The following is a 7668-nucleotide window of genomic DNA, read 5'->3' as shown; positions in this document are numbered from 1 at the left end:
TTAGGTATTTACACCCCAGTCCAAGCCTTCTGTCCACACTGGGAGCGCCGGAGTGCTCCGCACAATGTGTATGTAACGCTGGCTGTGCGTGATGTTCTCAATGCCAAGGCACAGAGAGATTGCTTTCATCTTTCCCGAAAAATATGGATGGCCAGCAGCTGTAAACTGAACACGTAAGAGGACCATGGCGGCCCCACAAATTCACTTATGCAACGCTCACAAGTCTTATCTACCACCTTACTTAATGGGAGACCATGCCCAGAACTGGTTTTCTTTTTTTTTCATAAGGCTACGTGCACGCAACATCTTTTAGGTCCTGGCGAGTTTTCCCAGGTGAAGCCACTTCTGGAAGACAGATGTTTTTCTGAAGCAAATTTGCTGGCTGTTTTGCAGTTGTTCTTGCAATGGTTCCGCCACTGGTGTCTTCCCAGGGGAGGATGCCCGAAGAAGTCACAGGTCACGTCTTTTAACTACTTTTCCTACACATTATTTCTTTTGAACTCTTACATGGCTCTGCGAGTGCGCTCATGTAGGAGCTGAGCCCTCCTGCTTCCAGAGCAGCACTCCAGCTTCCAGAGCAGTTCTCCCGCTTCCAGAGCAGTTCTCCCTCTTCTAGAGCAGTTCTCCCGCTTCCAGAGCAGTTATCCCGCTTCCAAAGCAGTTCTTCCACTTCCAAAGCAGTTCTCCAGCTTCCAGAGCAGTGCTCCCGCTTCCAGAGCAGATCTCCCACTGCCACTTCCAGAGCAGTGCTCCTGTTTCCTTAGCTGGTCTCCAACTTCCAGAGCAGTGCTCCCACTTCCAGAGCAGTTGTCCCGCTGCCAGAGCAGTTGTCCCGCTGCCAGAGCAGTGCTCCCGCTGCCAGAGCATATCTCCCGCTTCCAGAGCAGTGCTCCCGCTTCCAGAGCAGTTCTCCCATTGCCAGAGCAGTTGTCCCGCTTCCAGAGCAGTGCTTCCACTTCCAGAGCAGTGCTCCCTCTTCCAGAGTTGTCCCGCTTCCAGAGCAGTTCTCCTGTTGCCAGAGCAGATCTCCCGCTGCCAGAGCAGTGCTCCCGCTTCCAGAGCAGTGCTCCTGCTTCCAGAGCAGTTCTCCCACTTCCAAAGCAGATCTCCCACTGCCAGAGCAGATCTCCCTCTGCCAGAGCAGTGCTCCCGCTTCCAGAGAAGTTCTTCCATTGCCTGAGCAGTTGTCCCGCTTCCAGAGCAGTGCTCCCACTTCCAAAGCAGTGCTCTCGCTTCCAGAGCAGTGCTCCCGCTTCCAGAGCAGTTGTCCAGCTTCCAAAACAAGTGCTCCCACTTCCAGAGCAGTTCTCCCGCTTCCAGAGCAGTTCTCCCAGTGCCAGAACAGATCTCCCGCTGCCAGAGCAGTTGTCCCACTTCCAGTGCAGTGCTCCCACCTCCAGAGCAGTGCTCCCACTTCCAGAGTTGTCCCGCTTTCAGAGCAGTAGCCCTGTTGCCAGAGCAGTTCTCCCAATTCCAGAGCAGTGCTCCCGCTTCCAGAGCATATCTCCCGCTTCCAGAGCAGTGCTCCCGCTTCCAGAGCAGTAATCCCACTTCCAAAGCAGTGCTCCTGCTTCCAGAGCAGTGATCCTGCTTCCAGAGCAGTGCTCCTGCATCCAGAGCAGTGCTCCCACTTCCAGAGTTCTCCCGCTTCTAGAGCAGTTCTCCCGTTGCCAGAGTAGATCTCCCGCTGCCAGAGCAGTTGTCCCACTTCCAGAGCACTGCTCCGGCTTCCAGAGCAGTGCTCCCGCTTCCAGAGTTTTCCGGCTTCCAGAGCAGTAGTCCTGTTGCCAGAGCAGTTGTCCCGCTTCCAGAGCAGTGCTCCCGCTTCCAGAGCAGTGCTCCCGCTTTCAGAGCAGTGCTCCCGCTTCCAGAGAAGTTCTCCCGCTGCCAGAGCAGTTCTCCCGCTCCAGAGCAGTTGTCCCACTTCCCGAGCACTGCTCCTGCTTCCAGAGCAGTGCTCCCGCTTCCAGAGAAGTTCTCCCGCTCCAGAGCAGTTGTCCCACTTCCAGAGCACTGCTCTCGCTTCCAGAGCAGTGCTCCCGCTTCCAGAGTTTTCCGGCTTCCAGAGCAGTAGTCCTGTTGCCAAAGCAGTTGTCCCGCTTCCAGAGCAGTGCTCCCGCTTTCAGAGCAGTTCTCCCGCTGCCAGAGCAGTGCTCCCGCTTTCAGAGCAGTTCTCCCGCTGCCAGAGCAGTGCTCCCGCTTTCAGAGCAGTTCTCCCGCTGCCAGAGCAGTGCTCCCGCTTTCAGAGCAGTTCTCCCGCTGCCAGAGCAGTGCTCCTGCTTTCAGAGCAGTGCTCCCGCTGCCAGAGCAGTGCTCCCGCTTTCAGAGCAGTTCTCCGGCTTCCACAGCAGCTCACGTAACAAGTTTTGAGTGATTGGTAGGAGGGTCTCAGGATCTGTGCAGTGAGTTTCTTGCCCAGTCACATCAGATATTAGAAAAAGAAGTGTAATATATAGACACCTGCAAGTTTGTTTTATTACATGCATGTATTATGGGCTAAAAATTATTTTTGTAGTTGGGTTCTATTGTAAATTTTGCACCATTTGCCTCCCATAGCCTTTATGTTGCACTGGCTGCAGAATAAGTTAACTAAGAATTTGTCAGTGAGATCAATTTTTGTTGTTTTCTCGTATTTATTGATGGCGCACAAGGTTCATGAATTTTGGGAAAAATAAAAAAATGCTCTTTATTTCAGTCTTTAACCTTTTTTGTCACTTTTCAAACCAAAAAGTCGCATGGTCTGATAAGATGTTGCAAAATATTTTTAATAAAAACCCATTTGCAAAAATTATTTTAAACATATGCATAATTAAATTTAAAACACAGGTGCAATTCCCATAAGAAAATGTGGAGTACGTCTTGCACTCCAATTATTAAAGGGACTTTGTCAGCAGGTTTTTGCTACAGAATCTGAGAGCAGCATGATGTAGGGACAGAGACCCTGGTTCCATCGATGTATCATTTTCTTGATTACTTGGTGCATATTTGCTAAGACTTCTTAGCTTTGTATATCCCCAGCTTCTGTGTACACTGCCAATCAGAGCTGGGGGTGAGGTTACACAGATTAGCCTGATGGACTTACACAAGTCATGTAGTCCCATAGTGACAATCTTCTGATAATAAAACACTGATTATATTGAAACTACAGACCATAGCCAAGCAAGTGACCCATCCCTGGAATCAGGGTGGTCTCGGCTCCTACATTATGCAGCTCTCCAATTACGGTATATAGCAAAAACCTGCTGATAGATTCAATTTAATAAGTGATTTTTTGAACTTCATTCAACCATGGGACAGTGTTTAAATGAAAAGGGGCGTGGGTTACTGCAACATATTTTTGTCACAAAACAAGCCAAACAATAGATAGTGGGAACGTAGATAAAAGTGTCTAAAAATGCACCAAATTTACCATCCAGTACGAGCCCCTGGAATAAATTTGGTGTATTTTTAGACCGTCTAGTTTAAAAATTAAGAGTGGCATTTCTATGTCGAGTCTATTCAGAAGCCTCAAGTCGGGCAAGCTCTCTTTACAGGTTTCAGCATCATGGGTAAAGAAGGAAACCCTGTAGATGTGGACCATAGCCCAACAGTTCTTGCAAAAGTAATTGAATGCAAAACTCGCTACTTGTCTCCCAGACAAATTTGGGTCTAATTTTTAGACTAGACGGTCTAAAAATTATCCAAATTTTTCCCAGTGGTTCATGCTGGATGACAAATTTGGTGCATCTTTAGACCCTTTTATCTACGTTCCATCAACTGTTGGTTGGCTTGCTTTGTGTCAAAAGCTTGTTGTAAGTCATTAACCCCTTTTAGTTTAGACATTGTCCTATTGTTGATTGAGGTTCAAAAATGAAACACATAGGAAAAGGGAGAGCGCATATTGATTGGATATAATGAGATTGACAATTTATATCTTATTTTTTGGAATAAAGTTTTTTAATCATTTTAACCAAAGAAACGGTTGGATCATCTTCCATTGTTAAAGAAAGCACAAACCAATGACATACATGACCAGTGGAAATACTGGAAGGGAGAGTCATGGCTGCCAGATCTAAATGATGATTGTCGCTTTCCTCCTTCGTTAGACAAGAGACATGATCAATATAAACATCTTTCGGAACATTTTACGGTTCTGAATTTTGAAAGCATGAAAATAATAGATTAAAGGCACAGACCACCCCCCCCCCCGCCATCCCATAAAACTGTAAAAACCTAGTGATAAAACAGTGCGTCATGATAGGACTGGATGAAAACTCGGATCAGCCAATTTTACTGCGACTGCTTTGATGAAGGTTTTCATAATAATGAATCTTTATTTACTACGGAGCGGCCATATAAAAGGCTGTTAAATCGAGTATTTCTTTTAACAAAGTGTCTGTTTACTATACGATTTCCTGATTAGTTCCCCCTGATGAAAACTTAAGATGGGATCCCAAGAGAATTCTATCTGTCAGAGCAACGCATGCAAATGCAAGTCATGTGTAATAATTATGTTCGGCGCGATGGCAGCGACAATTAAAAATTACACAAGTTCAGTGAAGCAAATGTAAAACCTCATTATCGTTAAATTGGGTAGCCGGTCTAGAAAGCGATGACTCAGCACAGAGCGGGACAACGCTGCCCTTTAGATCTTTGATGCAAATTTTGCGTGTGCCCTATGTGCCTGGAAATGTGAACGAGGGCCGCCGGCTAAATATAAGTCACATTTATTTCGACCGTATCTAGTAGCTATCTGATACAAAACAATGAAAAAGAAAATAAAAAAATTGTCGGAGATGATGTAGACATACTGTAGTTAAAAGGATGATCCAGCACTTGTCGGACAAGTCTTACGCATTTCGAACCCCAACTTCTTGGCTTCAGATTAAGAACTCATGAGTTGGGGTCCGAAACGCGTGAAACACGATGGATCACTATTAACTTTTTTGAATAAACAAATGTTTTTATGTGGGTCATCTGATAGACCAGCCTTTCTTTCTATATTTCCGCCCTGCCTCCGTGCACACAGCGTGGATATTACTACATCTAATAGAATGGAGTTCAGATCAATCTTTCTTTTTATCGTTCTATAGCACTATGGTCTAGTTCTAAGGTTTGACAAAGAGAATCCCTTTTTATTTGTTCTATTAAAGGAAATCTGTCAGCAGGTTTTTGTTGTGTAATCTGAAAGCAGCATGATGTTGGGGCTGAGACCCTGATACCAGCATTGTATCACTTACTGGACTGTTTTGATTAAATCCCTGTTTTCTCTGCTGTAGATGTAGCAGTGGTTGCAATGCTGAGCTGTGAATGACCCCGCCCCTACCACTGATTGGCTGCCTGCTGACAATGTACACTAATCGGTGGTAGGGGCGGGGTTAGGCAGATTAGCTGGACTACCTGGAACAAGAAATCTAGTCCTTTGGTGATAATCTCCTGCTCATAAAACACTGATTGTATTGAAACTACAGCAAGCAGCCAGTAAGTCATACATTGCTGGTATCAGGCCCTGCTCTCCTACATTATGTTGCTCTCGGATTACACGACACAACCTGCTGACGTATTCCCTTTAAGGAGTCAGAGTATCATATATGGGAGTTGCCTGCTTAGAGCTCATCTCTCGAAGACAGAGCAGAGAATTTTTTTTTTCATTTTGGCAGATCAATGCAGGTATTACATGACTAGCATGTAATGCTACTTTTCCCCTGTAGAGGCAGCAGAGCTGTGGCAGTAAAAGTCCCTACCATAGAGCAGTGAGTACGCAGTCCTCCACTGTACGATGTCTTAGCACAGAACCGCAGTACGGAAATAACGTCTATTTTTTATATTACCATTGATGGAGATGTGAGAGTGCTGTTTTTAATAGGGTGAGCTGTAGTATTCATTGGTATCATTTTGAGATACGTACTCTGTTTTGATCACGTTTTTGGCATTTTTTAGGTAAGTGTATCACTCAAATAATAACATTTCTGGCATTTTGATTTTTATTTTTGCTTTATCACAGTTAACATATGGGATAAATAATTTTATATTTTGTGATAAAATTGTATTTATTTTCTTCATTGACAAAGCAGCTGATTTAAACTTTTATGTTTTAATTTTTTTTTACTTTCTTATTTTTATATGCAAATAGTATCTTCAGAAAAAAAGATGATTTGAACTCTAGTGCCCCCTATTGAATGTGGCAATCCTAAAAGTCTATTTCAACTTTTTAATGAGCTTTGATCCATGATTTAGGATAAAAAGCCAAAACAAACAAACACTCTATTTGCGGATATGTATTTTGGGTGTTTGCCCCTCACCAGTACAAAGATGGAAGTCTGATTTAGCTCAATGGGAGGCCTCTGAGAGGTGATCAATGGGGAATGTTTCTCCTTATGTAGAGTGCTTCTGAAGAGGATATTTGCATATTTAAATTCCAGGAGGAGCATTGCATGGCCTATAAGTCTCCTTACGCCAGCTTAGTACTTGGCACAAGAAGAAACATTCCTCCTTAGTTTCACTTTCAGAGGCCTCTAACCAAGTGAAATCAGACCTCCTGCTTTGCACTGATGAGGAGCAAACACGTCTAAAAATTAAGTTTATAGTTTAGCTGTTTATACGGAGTCATTTAACAAGGCCCGTGAAAGGATCGATATTAACTTTTAGGATCGCTATGCTCAATAGGCGACACTGGAGATCTAGTCCTCTTCCTCTGTGAAGAGCATATTTGCACATTACAATTTCGGAGGAGCATTATAAGGCCAATAAGTCTCTTTACACCAGATCTTCCTCTGTGAAGGGCATATATGCATATTACATTTTCGGAGGAGAATTATAAGGCCAATAAGTCTCTTTACTTCAGATCTTCCTCTGTGAAGGGCATATATGCAGATTACATTTTCGGAGGACCATTATAAGGCCAATTAGTCTCTTTATGCCAGATCTTCCTCTGTGAAGAGCATATTTGCATATTACACTTACAGAGAAGCATTATAAAGCCAATAAGTCTCTTTACGCTAGATCTTCCTGTGAAGAGCATATTTGCATATTACACTTTCGGAGGAGCATTATAAGGCCTATTAGTCTCTTTACGCCAGATCTTCCTCTGTGAAGAGCATATTTGCATATTACATTTTTGGAGGAGCATCATAAGGCCAATAAGTCTCTTTACGCCAGATCTTCCTCTGTGAAGAGCATATCTGCATATTACACTTTGAGAGGAGCATTATAAGGCCAATAAGTCTCTTTACGCCAGATCTTCCTCTGTGAAGAGCATATTTGCATATTACATTTTTGGAGGAGCATTATAAGGCCTATTAGTCTCTTTACGCCAGATCTTCCTCTGTGAAGAGCATATTTGCATATTACATTTTTGGAGGAGCATTATAAGGCCTATTAGTCTCTTTACACCAGATCTTCCTCTGTGAAGAGCATATTTGCATATTACATTTTTGGAGGAGCATTATAAGGCCTATTAGTCTCTTTACGCCAGATCTTCCTCTGTGAAGAGCATATCTGCATATTACACTTTCAGAGGAGCATTTTGAGGCCAATAAGTCTCTTTACGCCAGATCTTCCTCTGTGAAGAGCATATTTGCATTTTACATTTTCGGAGGAGCATTATAAGGCCTATTAGTCTCTTTATGCCAGATCTTCTTCTGTGAAGAGCGTAGTTAAATATTACACTTTCAGAGGAGCATTATAAGG

The sequence above is a fragment of the Ranitomeya imitator genome, chromosome 9, assembly GCF_032444005.1.
Source record: "Ranitomeya imitator isolate aRanImi1 chromosome 9, aRanImi1.pri, whole genome shotgun sequence".
NCBI classification, from domain to species: Eukaryota; Metazoa; Chordata; class Amphibia; order Anura; family Dendrobatidae; genus Ranitomeya; species Ranitomeya imitator.
This window is presented reverse-complemented; position numbering follows the sequence as displayed.